Source organism: Pteronotus mesoamericanus, unplaced genomic scaffold (assembly GCF_021234165.1).
Source record: "Pteronotus mesoamericanus isolate MK-2021 breed Mesoamerican mustached bat unplaced genomic scaffold, CSHL_Meso_final scaffold_167, whole genome shotgun sequence".
NCBI lineage: Eukaryota > Metazoa > Chordata > Mammalia > Chiroptera > Mormoopidae > Pteronotus > Pteronotus mesoamericanus.
This window is the reverse complement of record NW_026555308.1, coordinates 24,470,040-24,491,391: the sequence shown is the minus strand read 5'-3', so window position 1 is coordinate 24,491,391 and position 21,352 is coordinate 24,470,040. Positions and strand designations below refer to the sequence as shown.

The window sequence follows — 21,352 nt, the reverse complement described above, 5'->3', positions numbered from 1 at the left end:
GATAGGAAAGGATATACTGACTTGGGTAAGGTTTGTTAGAAGAACATGAAAATAATACAAGGATTATGGAATTCGTGCTGAAAGTCGCTGATGGCTTGAAGAGAGAAAATGGAGCATTAAGGAGATGCTTGTCTCTTGCAAATAGAATCACAGAGCTAAATGTCAGGTATAAGGCTTATGAATGGCAAGTTCAATAAAGCCTAGTATTAACATTTATTGAGCATTTATGTTTTATACACCCTAAGTACTTTATGTGGATCATCTCACTTAATCTTCACAACATTATGAGGTGGTTTCACTTATTACAGTTTGATAAAACAGGTTCAGAATAGTTCACTTTCCCCAAATCACACAGCCCTCTGGCAGAACTAGCATTAGAATGCAGATTGCTTCAAAAAACTAAGCTCTTAAGTACTAAACTAGCAATTTTCATTCAACCTTTTTCATCTCATGACACACAAACTAAAATTCTAAAAATCTTTGGCACACCAAAATTTTTTTTTGATCTGACAAAAAAAAAGTAATTTTGATTCATTCACATTGGATGGCTATTGTGTTGGCTGTTGCCATTTTTTTTTTATTTAACAGTCTAAGGGAAAAGAGGTCAGTGCCTCTGTTTAGTCAGGTATTGCATGTTTTAAAAATTCTTGCAACAATAGTGTGCTGTAGCACACTGGTTGAAAATTGCTGCACTGGGGGGGTGGGTGGAGGTGGTAGAGGTTATAAGAGGGATAAATGGTAATGGGAAACATAATAAAATTGCTGCCCTAAACTATGTTATAAACATCAAACATTACAGAGTGGTGAAACTGTCCTTGTCACCTGTGTGAAAACAGTTTTGATCCAAGATATAAAATTATTACAGAATTGTAACGGGTCTCATGGGATTATCAAACCCAACCTCTCACCCAAGTGGAAGAATCCCCATTCAGTTTGTAGGTGTGTGCATACAAGAAGTGCTTAATAGTTGTTGAACTGGAGAAAGCATTTCCTAGCAACTGACGATCCAGTTTCTTCATGAAACCCTTTCAATTATGGGGAGTTCACTGCCTCCCAAGACAACCTTTTTCATTTGAAAGCAGCTCTGACTTCCAGAAACTTATTTCTAATGTCAAAACTGTTGATCTGTAGTCTTACATTTTTTTTTACTTGCTCCTAGTTGTAGAAAAAAAAAAGGTACGACATTTTGCATATTTGACTGCAAAATATTTTGCTTCTATGTTGTCACCACATCCATCACAGCCTTCCTTTCCAAGCCTCCAAAAGGAAAGGGAAACAAAACATGAGGGTCACATATTTTGTTTTCTCAAGTTTGGGCAAGATAGAGCAAGAGTTGTTTGTTCAAGATGTTACTTTTCATACCCATTTTTAACATGAAAGTGTTCGTAGGGTTCTAAGGCAAAAAAAGGAGCTGAATAGTGCAATCTGCACTGCCATCATATCAGTATATGGGCGCACCGAGCATGTTGGTGGAATTCTATAGAAATATTTGGTAAGGTACTGGCAAGGATGAAGCCTATGACTGAGTCTATCAAAAATGTGTTGTTTTTAGGAAAGGACCAGAGCCATCTGAGTGCAACCAGGACCTGGTCATTAGCTTGGGGTCCTTTCTCAGCAGAAGGAACAATTAGATACCAGGTGCTAGTTCCCAAAATTTGTGACCTGCACCTTCCTTACACTCAGGCAGCTAGATTCCCCATCAGCTCCTTATTTCTTTCTCATTGGTGAGGAGCTGTCTCTTAACCTTGTTCTAATCTGCGGCCTGAGGAGGTGATTTGTTTCCCATATGTTTATAGAGGTAGGCTCAGGGAACCAAAGAGACTTTGAGGTGTGCTGGATTCCTAGCGAACACAGATGGGGTGGAGCTCAGGGGAGGGGGTGGGAATGTGATGCCCTTCCATCAGGCTTTGTGGGATTTGTTCTATCTGTCCTGAAAGTCCTGTGTTCTACCTGAAACCCCTCTTCAGGACTGACTCTGCAGCTCTGAGTTCCCAGCTATGAGTAGCGGAGGAGATGGAGACTGCTTAGTCAATGCCCCTAGCATCTGGCCCCAGCAGGATGTGAAGGGAACTCCTCTCCCAAGATTCCTCCCTCTTCCCAGCCCAGCTTTGTGTCTTTAAAAAAATATTTTATGTTTGTTTGTTTATTTTTAGAGAGAGGGGAAGGGAGGGGGAAAGAGAGGGAGGAAAACATCAATGTGAGAGAGAAACATCCGTTGGTTGCCTCTCTACATGTCCAAGGATGGAACCTGCAACCCAGGCATCTGTTCTGACTGGGAATTTAACCAGCAACCTCCAGCAACCTTTTGCCTAACCAACTGAGCCACATGGGTCAGGGCTGTGCTGTGACTTTACCTAAATGATGGCCTCCATTAAGAAATGCTTTGGAGACCAAACATGATGCTAGCATTTTTCTGCCCTTGTACAGTATCATAGAACAACTTCACTATAAATTGCAGCTCTGGTGGTTTGTATCTAAGGAGAAAAAACAGAACTTAGAGAAATTCCAGAAAAATGAAACTACAAAATTTAGAGTAATCATAGAGTTGAACTTGCTAAGTCACAGGTAGTGAAACTAAGAGACACTCCTTGAAATCACAATTAGATAAGAAGAAAAATTAACAAGAACGCTTGCTCTATGGGTAGTAAACTAACGGTGAACCTACAGAGATACAGAAAGTATAGCAGATTAAAAAATTAGGGAAATTCAAGGGTGAATACCAAAATAGAGGAACTAGCGTGTTTTGGAATTGATGTTAATGCCAATTTTACCTTTTCATAACACATCTGTTGCTTGGCCCCTCTCACAGAGGCAAAATGATGAGCATGATAAATCACAAGTTCAATGCAGTATGGCAACTGCTTTGTTTTAATCTTGGCTGCAGATATTACAAATATCACTAATCCTAAGGACAACCAACCCATCACCAGATCTAGATAAATAACCTTAACAAACCATTGGGACAATAGTAAAATCTTGTTTCTAAGAGAAAAAAAAGCTATATATGTTGTATACCTGATAATGTGGTTGTTTTTGTGCTAAGTACCTTACATGGCATGATAGTCTGTTCTGGTTTCTATAACAAAATGCCACAGGCTGGGTGGCTTAAACAATAAAATTTATTTTCTCAACATTCCGGAGGTTGGAAATCAGAAATCAAGGTCCGCAGGATTGGTTTCTACTGAGCCTCTCTCCTTGGCTTGCAGATAGCTGCCTTCTCCCTGTATCCTCCCTTTTTTCTGTGCATGTACACTCCTGGTGTATCTCTTCTTCTGATAAGGACACCAGTCCTATCAATGAGGGCCCTACCATTATGACCTCATTTTTCTTTAATTACCTCCTTAAAGGCTATTTCCAAATATAGTCAAAAAGGGTGTTATGACTTCAATATATGAATTGGGGTACAGGGCACAATTTTTAGTCCGTAACACATGGCTTACAAGATTTTATAATAACTACTTAGGATTGCATCCCAGTTTTGTAGTTGAGCAATCTGAGCCTCAGAAAGATAGTAAATTGTCCATAGTCAGACTGGTAATGAGAGTTAAAGTCAGGATTGAAACCCTGATGTGCCCAGCTCTGATGCCTGAATTCTTTCTCTGCAGCATGTGCAGTATTTTTTTGGTCATGTATTTCTATTGAGTATTTATATTCTGTGTTTAGATAGTGCTTTAAATTTCCAAAACATTGTCATATGATCTTCCAATTCTCTGCAGGAAAGGAAAAATTGTAGTCCCATTTTACAGAGGAAGAAATGGAGGCACAATGATATTATGACTTGACTGTAACTCCAAAATGGAGCCTGGAGTCTCAGGTCTCCTAAATCCTAATCTAATGGTGCTTTACACTACAGTGAGAGAAAAGATGGTCTGGGGAAGATCCAAGATAGTGGAGGAGTGAGTGGAGGCTACACTAAACAAAAGGAAAGACAAAAATCACATGATGATATCAATAGATGCTGAAAAATCATTTGATAAAGTACTGCACCCGTTTATGATAAAAATACTCAGCAAAATGGGAATAAATGGGTCATTCCTCAATGTAATAAAGGCCATATATGAAAAACCTACAGCCAGCATCATACTCAATGGGAAAAAACTAAAAGCTTTTCCACTAAGATCGGGAACACAACAAGAATGCCCACTTTCACCACTTCTCTTCAAGATAGTATTGGAAGTCCTAGCCACAGCAGTCAGACAAGAAAAAGAAATAAAGGCATCCAATTTGGAAAGGAGGAAGTAAAACTATCATTGTTTGCAGATGACATGATAGTGTACATAGAGAACCCTGTAGACTCCACTAAAAAACTACTCAACCTAATAAGTGAATTTGGCAAAACAGCGGGATACAAAGTCAGTATTCAGAAATCAAAGGCATTTTTGTACACCAACAATGAAATAGAAGAATAAGAAATTAGAAAAAAAATCATTCAATATAGCAAAAAGAAAAATAAAGTACCTAGGCATAAATTTAACCAAGGAGGTAATAGACCTGTACACAGAAAACTATACAACATTGAAGAAAGCAATTAAGGAAGACACAAATAAATGGAAGCAAATACTGTGTTCATGGACTGGAAGAATTAATATCATCAAAATGTCCATACTACCCAGAGAATTTATAGATTCAATGCAATCCCTATTAAAATACCAATTACGTATTTCACAGAAATAGAACAGACATTTCAAAAATTTATATGGAACCGTAAGTGACCCTGAGTAGCCACAGTAATTTTGAGAGAGAAAAACAAAGTAGGAGGGATCACAATACCTGACATCAAACTATATTACAAAGCCACTATACTCAAAACAACCTGGTACTGGCACAAGAACAGACCCATAGACCAGTGGAACAGAATAGAAATCCCAGAAATAAGCCCAGGTCTATATGGGCAACTAATATTTGACAAAGGGGGCAAAAGCATAAATTGGAGTAATAATGGCCTCTTCAACAAATGCTGTTGGGAGAGCTGGACAGCTACATGCAAAAAAATTGAATTTGGATCATCAGCTGACACCATACACAAAAATAAACTCAAGATGGAAAAAAGACTCAAATATAAGTTGCAACATCATAAAAGTCCTAGAGGAGAATATTGGCAGGAAACTCTCAGATATCCCATGTAGCAATTTTTTCACCGATATGTCTCCTAAAGCAAGGGACATAAAGGAAAGAATAAACAAGGGATTGGCATCAAAATAAGAAGCTTCTGCATGGCTAAAGAAAACATCAGCAAAATGAAAAGGGAGCCAACTGTATGGGAAAATATATTTGCTAATGATACATCAGATAGAGGTTTTGATCTCCAAAATATATAAAGAACTCACACGACTCCACTCCAAGAAGACAAATCATCCAATCAAAAAATGGGCAAAAGACCTAAGCAGACGCTTTTCCAAGGCAGAGATACAGAGAGCCCAGAGACATTTGAAAGGATACTCAGCATCACTAGCCATCAGAGAAATGCAGATCAAAACCACCATGAGGTACCACCTCACACTGGTCAAAATGGCCATCATATACAGACAAACAAACAAGTGCTGGCGAGGCTGTGGAGAAAAGGGAACACTAGTACACTGTTGGTGGGAATGCAGACTGGTGCAGCCATTGTGGAAAGCAGTGTGGAATTTTCTCAAAAAGCTGAAAATGGAAGTGCCTTTTGATGTAGTGATTCCCCTGCTGGGACTATACCCTAAGAATCCGAAAACACCAATCAAAAGAATCTATGCACGCCAATGTTCATAGCAGCACAACTGATAATAGTCAAGTGTTGGAAGCAACCTAAATGCCCATCAATAGATGACTGGATCAAAAAATTATGGTACATTTACACAATGACATACTATACAGCAGAAAGAAAAAAAGAACTACTACACTTCGCGACAGCATGGATGGAACTAGAGAGCATTATGCTAAGCGAAATAAGCCAGTGGGCAAAAGACAAATACCATATGATCTCACCTATAAGCGGAACCTAACCAAGAAAACAAAGATGCAAGGAAAATAAGACCAGCAACACTGAAAGGAAAAGAAACCAACAGAGACAAGAGGGAAGGAGAGTGGCAGGGGGAAAAGGAAGGGAAAGGGAAAGTCAAGGAACATATAGCAAGGACTCATGGACAAAGCCAAAGTAGGGAAGGACTGAGGGAGGGAGGGGGGGAGGAGGGCAGGGGAAAGTGGTGGGGGGTAAGGCGGAGACAAATGTATTTGAAAAAATAAATTAATTAATTAAAAAATAAATCAGTTAAATAAATAAATAAATAAGAACAGGAGAAAATTAGTGTTTATCTGTTTTTGCTTTGTTGATATGTAGTCTATACACACTAATCTTTCAATACTGCACAAAATATTTATATTTCTTGATTTTACTTTTTTATTGAATTTATTGGGGTGACATTGGTCAATAAAAGTATATAGGTTTCAAATGTCTAATTCTATAATATGTCATGTGTATATTGTATTGTTTGTTAACCACCCTGTCGTCTCCTTCCATCACTATTTACCGCCCTCCTCCCCATTTACCCTCTTCTACCTACTCCCACCCCACTTTCACTCTGATAATCAATGTACTGTTGTCTGTGTCTGTGAGTTGTTTCTTTTAGAACTACGGAATGCTTCACAAATTTGTCTGTCACCCTTGAGGAGGGGCCATGCTAATAATCTTCTCTGTATCATTTCAATTTTAGTAGATGTGCTGCCAAAGCAACTACAAAGTGTTTGTGTTTTTTAAAAGCCTCAGGGTGGTTGTTAACCTGAATAATATTTACCTGAAGGATCCAACATGCTTTAACCAAAGGCAGCAAATGAAGCCAAAAATGGAGAGGCAAAGAAGAAAAAAACTCACAATTCACCCTAAAAATCAGAGTTCATGGCTGAGCTAACCCTATTACAAATTCCAAGGGTTGTGTCCCTTCATATCAAAGAACTCTTGTCTTGGCCTCAACATCTCTGACCCGTTCATTATTCTTTTCATTGGCTGAATGAAGATGGGAAATGGAAAGTCAGAAGACACACTCTCATATGAGAATACCTGGGCTGTCCCTTCAATACCCCGCAGTTAATCCTGGGGGTAAAGGAAAAAATAGATAGTTTTGCTCCTGTGATATTTTATTCATGAGACAAGTCACTTTTGGAGTAGTGGATTCTTGCCTTTGCCTCATGTAGTTGCTTATGACCAAGGAAATACAGTATTACAGAACTTTTCTCTGTCAAACTGTTCCTGAGCTGTGGGTTGTCTTTTATCTTAAGAGATCTGCCACCAAATCTCTTCTGCACATGACACTACCAAGTTTCCTCACCCGCATAGTATCTATAATATAAAATTAAGCTGGTGCCATGACCCGAACTTTCCCACATACAAGATTTGTAAGGCTTCTCTCCTGTGCATCACAAAGGTTATGCTGAGGCAGGAAATCTTGTCACATGCATTGCACTCTAAGGTCTCTCCCCACCTGGATTCTCTGGGGTACAATGAGACTTGAGCTTTACCTGAAGCTTTTCCCCACACTCACCACGAAGACAGGATTTTTTCCCTCAGTTTGGCCACTCAGTGATGGGGATGCTGAGCTCCTTCTGAAGCTTTTGCCACAAACTACATTTTGCAGTTTTGTTTCAGTCTGGATTCTCTGATGCACCATCTAAATGGTGCATGTAAAATTTTCTCATAGTCAAGGCAATGATATGGCCTGATGTGGGACATGGTGAGGCATGAGCCAGAGCTAAAGCTATCTGTGCATTCACTGCACCTTCAGGGCCTCTCCTGAGCATGGACTTCCAGCTCTACTCTGGCTGGAACTTGGCCCACATTTTTTACATGGTCAGCTTCACCCTGGTATGTCTTCTGATGGCACAACATGTTAGAGCTCTGCCAAAACTTTACCCATTCTTCCCTGTTTTGTTTATGAAGACAGTAAAGATGGTGCTTTCACCAAAAACTTGATTTTGGGGTTATTTTCCCAGGTGTCTCTGTGAGCACCTCCGCCTTGCTTACTCTCTTGCCTAAGTTTTCACAGCCTTGCCCACCATCGTGGTCAGCCTATTGTTTAGTTTTCTTAATAATGTCCTGGAAGTTTCACTTTTCTCACCATTTTCTCACTGGAAGCCTTCTTATTTTTTTTATTCACTTTACAATAAAAAGGAGAGCATAAAAAGAGAAGGTGTTAGTCTTGAAATAGGATTTGGAGTGGTAGGTGGGGGGAATAGTAGGAACAGTTACATTAGACTATGTTAAAGTATAAGTTCCCCAGAATAAGGGAATTTACAGAGTTCAAAATCAAAGACAGCAGGAGGGAAGCTTGGGTGACTCTGTCCAGACAACTCCTGAGCAAAGTCTTTACATAGGCCACATTCATATTGATGGTTCTGAATATTCATTTTACAGTCTGTTTTGTATTCATGTCTTCTGTGGAGACTTATTTGGTTAATTCCACCTCACTCTGCTCTATAGTCCCTCATTTAATTGAAATTACTCATTTGTAACCCCTTCCTTCCTCCCTTGCTTCCTCCCTCCCTCCCTTCCTTCTTTCCTTTCTTCCTTCCTTCCTTCCTTCCATCTTTCTTTTCTCAGACATGTATATTGTACTTACTGTATAGCATGCACTCTTCCAGGTCCATTATATATATATCCCCATTTTAGAGAGAAGAAAACTAAGCCACACAGAAGATATCTTGCCCAAGAACAGGTTAACTGTGCTACAGCCAGGATTCCACCCCAGGCAGAATGGCCTCCACGTCTATGCTCTTCAAGCTTCCTGTATGAGTGTACTTAATCCCTCAAACTTAGAGAGCAACATTTGAAGGCCAAGTGCCTTGCCTCTGATTCTTTTGGGTGCACCACAGAGTCCAAATATATATTAGCAGAAACCCCAGAAAAAAAAAGGAAGTATTTATGTGCTTAACAGGAAGGGTGCAGAACCCACCAAATTGATTGAAGAATATACATATTTCTCCTGTTGGCTGAAATTGAAAATTCAGAAGTAATGGAGAATATTTGGCTTTGGCAGCCCAGCCTGTGACTCCTGCTTCCTCCTTTCCCCTCCCTGAGGAAAGAGATGCTCATAGACCCTCTCTTTGTTATACTGAGAATTATCAAAATGCTATCTATTGGAAGACCTGGCATTGTGTACTGGCTACAGTGTCTTTTGTTCTGCTGCATATCTGAGATCTCCAAATCCTCTCTCCCTTTTCTAACTGCTCTCCACCTACTCTTCCACCACTTTTCTCATTCCTTAAAGACCCATAACTTATCTTTTACTTCCCTACTAATTTTTATGTGTTTACTTATTTATGCCAAGTTCTCTGTATATCCTTATAATGCACATATGTGCGTGAGAGATACTTGCATACCTGGGGGGTATGGTCATAAAATATAAGTGTAACTGTATTTAGTTATTTATGAAGGGGTGTTTTTCTTTCCATACAGAAAAGAGTGGCTAGGAAAAGACTGGACTTATAAGTACAGTTGTATATGTCAGATCTTCAGCTATTTATTTTTATGTTAATGATAAAACTAAGCATAGCAATAAGGCCACTTGCTTTTTCACTTACATACTAAGCAATATTTTCTTCAATAAAACTGCAGCATGTGCAGAAAACTGGAGAAACTCTGTATAGAAGATTGTTATAACATGACTTCACATGTATCACTATGTATTCCTTCCATTGTTATGTTGTAATTTCCAGGTGCTTTCTTAGTATGCAACACAGACTTTTACATCAGGTAGACTGTGGTCTGAACCCTATCTTTGCCGTTTGGTAAATGTGACAATCAATCAGTAACTTGGTTTTCTGAGCATTTTTCCATCTGTAAAGGTAGAAAAATAACACCATCCTACAGTATAACTGTGCAAACAAACAAAAAAACACTCAATGTAGTGTCAGACACATAGACACATAGCAGGTGCTCAATAAATGTAATTTTTCTTCATTCCATCCTACCTCGTTCCCAACATTGCCTTTTTCAGCTTCTGGTTTCGTTCCCATATGGAAACAGAGTGGTACCAGTTATTCCTTTGTATCTGCCATCATCCCCAGCTGATTAAGGAGTGAATCCTGAGCAGTGGGGAATCAATACTGAGATTGTTAGTCTAGGAGCAGAGCCTGTGTGTTCCAGAAGGAAACATGTTACAGAAATGTCCTCTAGTTGATTCTCTCCTTAACCTACCTTGGTGACCCAACTTTCCCTCTCAGACCCAGAGGGTCATGACAAGCCAGGGAGTCCAGAAACCCCCAGGCTATAACCTAGGCAAGCCAGAAATCTTACCTAGTGAGAATAATTGTTTTGGTGCTCATTGGGAATTGTGATCCTGGGAAATTCCTGTAAGGGAAAAAACTGAAGGTTTTGCCATGAAAAACTAGAAAAACTGAAGATGAATAGGCAAATGGCCTATTGAGTTATAACACTCTCATTTTCCAAAAGTAATGAGAAAGCTAACAGGAATCGGGAACTAGAGTGGGATAGGGAAAATACTGTCAACATTGTCATCAGATTTTATTACCCTCACTTCCTTTCACTCATTGTTATAGTCTACTGGCTCCTACATCATTTTCTTTTATTTCTCCTTAATTTTAGTTCCTGGATCACCATCACTCTTTAAAACTACCTCTGTATTAATTCTTGGTAATTTCTATATAGACATAAATGGTTTTTCTAACACTCTGGTGTCTCAGTTCTCTTAATCCTTTCCTCCAGTGATCTTGTCCTCCATCCTACCACAGTGACATGCTCTTGTAGTCATACTTCAGACCTTGTAATTACCTGAAACTCAACTTCATGCATTCCATCCTGTGACCACTATCTTTTTTTCCAGCTTGCTTTCTCGAGTATATAGACTCCAATGACATTTCAATATTGTCAGTACCTCCAATTCATTGAAGTTGTCATATTGTTGCTGTCATTTACTCATTGATATCCTCTCCATCCTCCTTACTCAACATAAAGTTCATGGGCAATCATTATAATCATTCAACTTTCTGTCCCTTTCTGTTTTGGCATATTCACTTGACAAAATCACAGTTATGATTAAATTCAACCTCTACCTTCTCAGTACTTGCACCCTAGTCATTGGAAGCGACTGATGAAAAATATGTGTTCTTGCCCACTCAACTTTTTCTTAACTCATGGCCATAAAACTCAAGTGAGATTATGGGTATTTCCACTTCTGGGAATTGGAGTGCTTTTCCTTATTCCTCCCACTAGGTATACCTAACCCCCCTGGACACCATATGTTAAACAAACATAAGAAGACTGAAAGGTGGAAAGAAAACTGTCTTTAAGCCTTGGAATTGAAGGGGTGACAGTGAGTTCTCTGGGTTCTTTTTCCACCTCATATGGACCATACTAGGTGCTGGAGAACCTGGCAATCTAGAAAAACCAAAGTGACAATAAAATCCTTCAGAAAAGGGCAACCTAGCAAGACAGAAAATGTTTTTATTTTTTAAATTTGTATTTATTGATTAGAGAGAGAGACAGAGATTGACTTGTTATTTCACTAATTTATGCATTCATTGGTAGCTTCTTGTATGTGCCCTAACTAGGGATTGAACTCGCAACCTTGGCATATTGGGATGATGCTCTAACCAACTGAGCTTGCCAGCCAGGGCAAGAAGAAAACTTTTAGACAGCAGCCACTCTGCTCCAGCTCAATACCAAAGAAAAACACTATGGCCCCACTTTTATTCCCATTAGCAGAGGCTGAGTGGGTTCACTAGGCTGGTATCAGTGGAGACCACATGGATAACCTGCGCTTCCACCCTCACCCAGTGGTAACAAGCTTCCCAATCTTCTTCTCCACATATCTGAGCACATTTATAAAGAGAAAGAATCAGTGGAAAGGAGAATATTTAAACTAGAAGATAATTTGGTGGAATCAGATCCCAGAGACAGAAGGGAATGGTATAGAGAATGTAGGCTGTAGAGAATGTAGAGAATCTTTGATGATAATAGGAACACTAATTCCTTAGATACAGAAGTGAAGGATTTGACAAGAAGTCACACTGTTGAAGTGGAGGAGATAGAAATTAAGGACAGTCTCCCCTGTTGTCCTCCTGCTGTCTTTGAAGAACAGAGAGTGAAAGAGGCAGCAATGGACATGGATGCTCCTTTCCATTGAGTCCTTCTCTTTATAAACATAGATTTTCCCTATACTTAAAAAAACAAAACAAAATTTTCCTGTAGACTTTTCTCCCTTAAAGTCACATCTCATTTCTCTTCTTGTTTCCAGGCAAATAACCTTCCCATCCTAGACACCTGTTTAAAGTGCACTTGCTAGTTACCAGTAACCTGAAGAGCACACACCCTTGATGCCTAGCAGTCAAAGCCTTTTACCATCAGTTCCCAATCTACTCCCTTTGAGAACTGTTATTCCCACAGCACAGCACACAACAAGCCTTCTGTCTTTGACCATTTTGTTCTCTTTGGCCGGAAATGCCCTACTACCTACTCCCCTTCTTGCCCCAGTTTTTAGATATGACTTTCTTCTATGAAGTCTTTTTCATCATTCAAGTACTCTTTTATGAGGGCCTATAGGAACATTTTTCTCACCTGTACATTACCACTTTATTCTAAATTTCCATGTACATTTTTTTAAAGATTTTATTTATTTATTTTTAGAGAGAGGGGAAGGGAGGGAGAAAGAGAGGGAGAAAAACATTAACGTGTGGTTGCCTCTCACATGCCCCTGCTGGGGACTGGGCCTGCAACCCAGGCATGTGCCTTGACTGGGAATCAAATTGATGACCCTTGGGTTTGCAGGCCAGCACTCAATCCACTGAGCCACACCAGCCAGGGCTTCTTTTTACATTTTAATTGGTTTTCATCTCCAAGTATGTTTTCCTCAAAGAGTTTCCCTCAGGTAGGGGGCAAAGACCATGGTTTGGTCCTCTTTGATTGCCCCTGCAGCATCTAACACAGCTTGCCATTACCAGCTTCTGGACATCTCAAATTGATGCTGGGAGTATTTGAGATTTGGAGGTTCTCTTCTCTTCACCAACTGTCCCACCCCATCTCTACCTGTCCACTCACTCCATGTTTAGGTAAAATAAAGAAGAGCCAGGAAGGTAAATGAAGAATGAAAATAGGTGGCAGGTGAGAGATGCCACCTGTGGAAGGCTGGAGGTGATTTGGCCTCCTAAGATGTGGAAATTATGCCCTCTCAAGTTAATTAATGCCTATAGTTGACTTACAAAGAGCTGTTGTCTCTACTCCCTGTCTTCTATTAGTAAAAAGCCAGGCACTGTAAGGGCTATGCTTGGATGTATGCCTTGAGAATAAAATGTAGATTGAGTCAATTGATAGATGCAGCTAAAAAAAGCTATTGGCTCAATTATCCTAAAAAGATGGATAAACCAAAATCCATTTTCCTCTACTTTTTGGAATATATTTTTAACCATAGGTTTTTTTCTTAACCATATTGTATTGAGTCTAATATTAAAATGACACTATTGTAACGTAGAGGAAAAAAAACATGGGAAGTATTTAAGATAAGGATTTCTAACCCTGACTGGTGATTCAGTTTTCTCACCTGTAAAATGAAGAAATTCAACACGATCATTTTAATATTCCATAAAGTTTTCTAGTTCCCTCACAGTGAACGGAGAGGGGACAGCCAAGGAAGGACACATGGGGCTAAAAACCAGCCTCTTCATTCTGGGATCTGGTGTTTGGGCTGTACCCATCTTTGCATCACCCCTTTAGTACCAACCATAATGGTAAGAACTGTAAATATTTGCATGTGTAGTGGACCCACCCCCAGGATGGAGTGTCTGGTATTAAAAATAATCATTATACCTGGTAACGTATGGGACTATTTGCAAAACATCCTTACATAAAAAAGGATAGCCTTGTAACATATGTGGGCCAGTTTACTTAGGTGACAGGTCCACCATTGGACTTGGTTTTGACTCTTGTCTGTGGGACATTCTGCCATCATTTACCTTCCATCTCTCATGTCAAAAATCCTTAATTTCAGCATTTCCAGGCCAGAGCCCATGTGCCTCACTGCCACTTGAGTCCAGTGCTGCTGACTTAATTCTGGCGGAGATGAGGTATATAGGCTAACAGCTTTGGCTGTACGGCAGGCTCCTTCTCTTCTGAAAGCCATCGGGTGGCAATCTCTGGCTCTTGGTCCCTGGGGGGTGAGGGAGAGAGGGGACACACTGGATTTGCCACCCCCATTTGCTTAGTTCAGACTTATCTCAGAGCTGGGGAGTTGTAACATAAATTCTGTAGACTGCTCCAGTGAGGTTCCTGGGGTCAGGATGGGGAGACGGGCTGTCTTCTCTAGAACTGTTCACCTCCTGGACTCTGCTTGTCCTCAAGGACACAAAGTTAAGATTAGCTCTCTTTTGTCTCTGTCTTGTTCAGCTTGGATTCCCAGGGCCCAAACTGTTCTCAGACTTTACCACAAACCCCTAAAACTTCCCCTCTATTGAAGTGTGCAAACTCCTCTTGGTTTTAGTTGCTTTTCTCAGTATGGCTCACTGAAATTTTGTACGAGTTCCTGTTGATTATTTTGTACTTCTCAAATCTTTTGTGTGCTTGTTGCTTCTCTACTTCTTTTTACACAATGACTCGAAACTTACATTAGTTTTGAAACTATAGGCGGTAACTTGTCACCTGTTTTTTTTTGTTGATACTGTCCACAGGTTTCAGTTTTGCTATCCTAGTTGCTGTGTTTTTAAGAAGAGATCTGGGGCAGATTCATCAGCTACGCTATAATCATCACTATCTTTTCTCCTGTGTCCCTTTCCGAAAGCAAGGGAAAACCTGCACAGAAATATGCTGCTAGAGGGCTCTACACACCTCATTAGCTAGAGTGACAACACATGCCCCTGCTTACAGAAACCTTGGTGTTAAATCATGATTAGCATCAAGGTCATTATCTGCAATTAGCACAAAAAGGGGAGAGCACATAAGCATCTGTATGGTGAATAACTGAACCTGAATGGGACTCTGACTCAAAGGAAGGATCAAGGCAGTGACAATGGGCAGGGGAACCAGATCTGAGTAGAAAATTGTCACTAATTTTTAAAATTGACAAAAATATATGCAAGGTTTGGCACAAATAACGCCCCTTTTAATTACAAAATCTTTTATTACAAAATCATACGCACGTGATTCTGTAACATAACAATATCGCACTCAAGCACACCATATGACATTTTAAGTGACATGTTCAAATTAAAACTATAAATTATTACACCCATATTATTACCCTACCAACCACACTCAAGCAGGCATTACTTCTGCCAGACCCTGTACTTTACAATATTACACTGTATACTGACAGGATAAAGTTTCATGAAGCAATACTTATTGTTACTATTCATAAAAGAAACCTAGTAAATTCCAAGTATATTTTTTATTAATATTTAAATACAATATACAAAAATGCCAGAAAAATGTACCAAACCAAAATTTTGTAAAGACTCTATTTAATGTGATGGGTGTGCTTGCCTGTTCATTAGTTCATTCCAGTCGGGGTCACATGAGGATGAGGCTACACGCATGTCAGGTGCACTGTGGAGCGCATTTCTTTTCTTTGTTTTTAACTGTGTCAAGATTGAAAATCCTAGTTCACACAAATGGGTAGTTGTAAATGATAATAATAGCAATATATTCTTTCTACTTAGCAATGGAAATTCATCTTTAAGTTTAATGCGAAATGCTGATAAACTTAATGTCTTATAATAATTCCTCAGTGTGAATGATGAACTGAGCTGCCACAATTCATCCTCTCCTTCAGGCACTAAGTTTAACTCAATTATTGATTCTGGGGTTCGAAAAGCAAATGGATCTTTCATCCAAATATTTTCTTTTAACAATTTAAATTTCTCTTTGGAAAGTAATGATTAAAGATTTGAGACAAAGAAGTGAGATGCAACAATATCTCTAATTTTATTTCTTTTAAGAAGTCTTCATTAAAAATGTTCTTTTCAATGTCTTGTAACAATGTTGGGAACACATAGTAGCTACAGTGATTACTTTTAAGTCTTGCTTGCCACAACAATAATGTCTTTTGGAATCCTAAGACATGTTTAAGATATTGAAATATATCATTGTTTTTCCACTGTAGTTTCAAATTTAATTAATTAAGAATGCCCAAAATATCACTTAAATATGCCAATTTTGTTACCCAAATGTCATCTTCAAAATAGTTGCCAAATAAGGTTGTTTTTCAATGTGAAAAATGTAAATCTCATTTTTCAGTTCATATACTCTGCTCATTACTTTTTCTTGAGACAACCAACGAACTTCTGTATGAAACAGTAAGTAGATATGGTTAATTCCAACCTCTGAACAAAACATTTCAAGAAGTAAGCTGTTCAATGAGCTTCCTTTAATAAAATGAACAGTTTTCACTGCATTTTTCAATATAACCATTAGACTTGGAGAAATTTCTTTTTGATACCAAAGCTTCTAGATGAATTAAACAGTGATTCCAAAGGGCATTGTTATGAGTTGCTTCTAATAACTTTTCAATAACTCTGCTTTCTTTCCCAGTCATATTTGCTGCTCCATCACTGGAAATTCCCTTACAATTTTTCAAGTTTAATTTATACTGACCAACAATACACTTCTCTAACTCAGTAAACAAATCTAATCCAGCTATATGTGAATTTAAATTTAAACAACACAACAGAACCCCTATAAAATCATCTTGCTACACATATCTCACATAAACCAACAGCATTGGACAACTTGCCATATCAGTGCTTTTGTCAAGTTGGATGGCAAAATCTACACCACACTGTAGCTGTATAATAAGCATTGCTTCTAAATGTTTTGCAGTACTACAAGATTCGACGAGATATTGTATTATCACTAAGAGGCATAGTTCTTAATTTAGCAGCTGATTTATCATCAAAAATTATACATACCATATCCATACAAGCCAGAAGAATAATTTTTTCAGCAGCTGTGTGGGCCATTTTCTCTTTTGCCACTGGGTATGCAACTAACTATGATGATAATAAGGCTCTCTCATTCATAGTTGTGGAACGGCTAAGAAATTGTGAGGATAACTCTGTCTTATTTTTTTTCTTTTTGAAAATTATCTTTCCCATCATCTTCATCTTCCTCCTCCACTTTTACAATCACTATGCCTTCTATCTCCTGGGTAGCCTGGGGAGACAAATCTGCAGTCTTCCTTAATTCAGCAGTCACTATTGAGGCCCAAGGAGCTGGCTCATTTGATCCAAATAGGGTCTGTTTGCAGGATTGTCCTTTCTATCCTAGATGTTTTATGAGATTGGTTTTTATAATCCTGCAAGGTAGAAAAATTTAGTAAGTGTTAAAAAGTAACATTGAATTGCTATGCAGTTAACAATTCATACATGTACTCAATGATGATAATTCACTAAATCCAATGGTGTGACATGGTACATGCTGAACAACTGCCATTTATGTAGCTGTGTGCCAGGTACATTACATACTCAGCTCATTTAATACCCAAGGAAACCTAATAAAGTACACATGATTATTATTCCTATTTTATAGATGAAAAAGAGGTGCTGAGAAAGATTAAATAACATATAGGTAGTGCAGTGCTCACACCCAAGTCTGAAGCCCAAGGCCTTAACAATGCTGTTACACTGCCATCTACTCACTCTAAAAAAAGTGATCTGGTCACTCTAAAGTGATCACCAAGGCAGGGGGTACAACAAGATCCACTGGGGCATGGGAAAAATTGGAACTTGTATTTACAGTTTAAAAAATATTGAAACCCATTTAACCTTTCCTGTTAAGCCCTAACTTTTTTTGTCCTCATCTTACAGCATTAATATTCTCTGTCATCATCTTATGTACATCTTCTCTGTACCCATCTTATGCACACTTTCTAACAATTTTATTTTCTTTGCTTATTTCCTTTCATTTTTAGTGATATATCGTCTGAAAATTCCATCTGTCTGAGGTATTTTAAGGAGAGGGAGGGAAAGAAGTCTTGGTTTTTGACATCTGGGTCAAAGTTTTTAAGGTGGGAAGGGGAGATAACACTTTCCTGGAGGCCTTCCCCCACAGTGCCAGTAGAATCAAAATGAAGGGACTCCCAAGGACATGAAACTCAAAGACTCAGGGCTGAGGACAGGAGCAGTCATTCTTCTCTGACCTGGAAAGGCCCTCGAGGTGTTTTTCTGCTTATATTCTGGACACGGAGCAATAGAAAGGCTGGGTTTTATTTTCCATTTATTGAATGATCCTAACACCCAGTCATCTCTTGCTTTAGCCTCACTGTCTCCATTACTAGTTTGGTATGTAATATTTTGATAGCTTTTACCCTGAAACTTAATTTTTAATGCTTTCATGCCTTTTCTCAATTACATTACTCCACAAGGATAAAGACTGTCTTTTGCTTTCATTGTTGCCCTTAAGTCCCTTAGCATTGTTCCTTGCAATCCATTGACATTTAAAAGACATTTGTTTGAATGAATATAATGTCAACATTTTCTGCCCATTTGTAGAAATTTCAACAAATTCATTATAGGCCTGAAGGGTACGTCATTTATATTAGCAGATTTTGCTATATTGCAACTATCTGGTTATTTATGAAACATCTGAATAAGAATGGAAGAAATATTATAGCAACAGGTTTAAAATACATAAATAATGTGTCAATGGGCAAGTTACTTATATATTTCCTATTATGCTGTATAACCAACCTATTTCTCCAGCAAATAGTAAGGTCCCAATGATCTGCTTTCAGTGTATTGTCCACAATTCATTTACCGATTGCATATTCTCTTTATTACTGACCTGCCCCTTTAACCTTCTCTCTCTACAATCAGTGTTCCTTTATCCTGGTGACACCTGTAGGAAACGGAGATGGGGCATTAGGTTTGGCCTAGATGGATTTTTCACAGTGAAATCATTCTCAATCAATTTCCAAGTTGGAAGGGGCCCTTGAGATAACCCATTTTATTTTACTTAGTACCGAGTGGAGACTTGGCGGTGTTTTGTCCAAGGCCATCCTGGTAATCAGTGGCAGAGAGAGCACAGGTACTTAGTCTCCTGATGGCCCAACACACTTGGCATTACACTGCCACAAACTCCCTTCACTACTCATCGTACCAAGTGAAGCTCAGCCACCACAACTGAAAAATCTAATGTCTGAAATCATACACATAAAAAAGCATTCAGAAAGTTCGGAAACTTAAAGGGTGAAATGTATATAATCTTTTCCTACTGCATCCAGATCACGTTTTTCACTAGGCTTCAAACACTCTTTAAGCATCATCATTAATGGTAATGGGTTTGGGGTGAGCAAACACTTGAGGCTTCAATTTGGCCGCTATTAAAAGAGAAAAAAGTCCTTGGTGCAGCTTGGTAGCCTCAAGGATCTTCCTCGTTTTACACCTTGGGGTCCCAAGAAACCTAGGAAAAAAAAAAAATCTCACCAGGAAAACAGCATATTGAATGCTTTCGTGGGAAGCACAAAAATTAAACTAGAATCACTTTTGTCCCCGACCCCTTGGGGAGAGCACCAAGGACGAGATTGCCGCTTCCTAGACCGAAAACGAAATCGTCGTTTCCTTCCTGCCGGGATCCAGGGCTGTCGCTGCAGGGAGACGGCTCTCTCTATGGCCGAGGCTGGGATGCAGGATGGGGACGTGGACCCTCCTCCGCTCCGATCGGGGTCGGTGGCTGCGCAACGCAACTGTTCAAAGTCAACTCTGTCCCCGCCCACCCTCCCCTGGACGGACCCACGTCTCCCGTGAACCCCAGGGAAGTCTGCGGGCTGCTGGGATACAAAAGGGAGGTGACTTTTGGTTATCAAAGGGCAATCTGCTCACCCAAACCCAGGGAGACTTTGCGCGTGTGTGTGTCCGGCACAGCAGCCGGAAGCGCGTCAACCTGCGCTTTCCGGGACTGAGCTTCGCTTCGGGATCCCCTTAGGAACTGGAGAGGGCTTTGCGTTCTTGATCGCCAATCACTGGGTTCGGCTTTGAGATGGGAATCTGTCTCTTCAGCTCAGCTTTTAGCCTCCGGGAAAACGTGGGTTAAGTTTCTCTTGATACCGTCCAGTTCAGATACGTATACATTTCTTCTGCTTGTTCTTATTGAGCCCTCAACACACTGTAGTGGTAAACATGCTCCTTAGTGCAGCCACCTTGGAAAACATTATGGCATTTCCTCAAATTGTTAAACATAGAGTTAACGTGTGTCCTAAAAATTGCATTCTTAGATATATGCCCAAGAGAAATGAAAAATTATATATGAATGTTTATAGCTGTATAATTCATAATAGTCAAAAAGTAGAAACAACTCAGATATCCATCAAGTGAGAAATAGAGAAACAAAATGTAATGTATCCACAGGATGAAATACTACTGGGCCATACAAAGGAATAAAGTACAAATCCATGTAACAACATGAATGAACCTTGAAAATATGCTAGGTGAGAGAAACCAGTCACCGAAGATCTTATACTGTGTATCCCGTTGATATGAAATGTCCAGAATAGGCAAATCCATAGACAGATGGTAAATTAGTGGTTGCCCAAGGCTGAGAGAAGGACAGGAAGGGACTGCTATGAGGTGTGGCTATTTTTGAGGGTGGTGAAAATGTTCTACAACTGATTGGGATGATGGTTACACTATTTGTAAGCATACTAAATGTTATTAACTTGTATAGTTTGCATGAATGGTATGGTATTTGAATTATATCTCAAAAATGTTTTAAATAAAAATAATTATTAAAAAAAAGGAATGAGTGGTTTCACAAAACCAAAGTGGTTGCTTCTCTGAGGACCCTAATTGTGCATTGCCACTTGAATGGACAATAGTTTCAAATACTTGCTTTATGGGCAACAGAAATTCTTTCTAATACTAAAATTTATAAGATTCTGAGCGTGGCTAATGTTTCCAGGAAGTTTTCAGAATAACAAAAATGGAATTACTATAGTAAGTCAAATTTGAGGCATTTTTGCTGTCAGAATGTCATCACAATAATTACAACTTTTACCATTACTTCATAAGTAAATCAAGAAACTTCATCTTTAATAGAACTGTAACTGGGATCTTGAATGACTGTGACACTACTCTCCAAGACAACTTTGAGCACAACAGTGGAAACCCCCAAAAGGAATAGCCACCCTCTACAGAGGCTACCAAATAGGTGATATTGTGAATAACCTTCCAAACCCTGAACAATGTTCCATTCCTTATAACGTTTGACCTTGCTGTGGTTACCATTGTTTTCTCTTTCTACATCCCCAAGACTCTGCAATAATCCATTTGTGTCTTTGATCCTTATCACTGGCTGGCTCGCTAATCTATGGTTCTCCTTGAAGACATCATATTCCCAGAACTTTTCCCTCATATTTCCATTCAGTGTTCCAAGTCATCTATAAGTGCC

The 21,352-nt window shown here is 39.2% G+C and overlaps 1 non-coding gene across 1 annotated transcript; it reads right to left on the bottom strand.

The window, feature by feature from the left end:
• Window positions 1–6,600: 6,600 nt before the first annotated feature.
• LOC129083979 (U6 spliceosomal RNA) lies at window positions 6,601–6,706 on the bottom strand. Its single transcript, XR_008530544.1, has one exon. It is a non-coding gene; the product is annotated as a U6 spliceosomal RNA (small nuclear RNA).
• Between the last annotated feature and the right edge of the window lie 14,646 nt (window positions 6,707–21,352).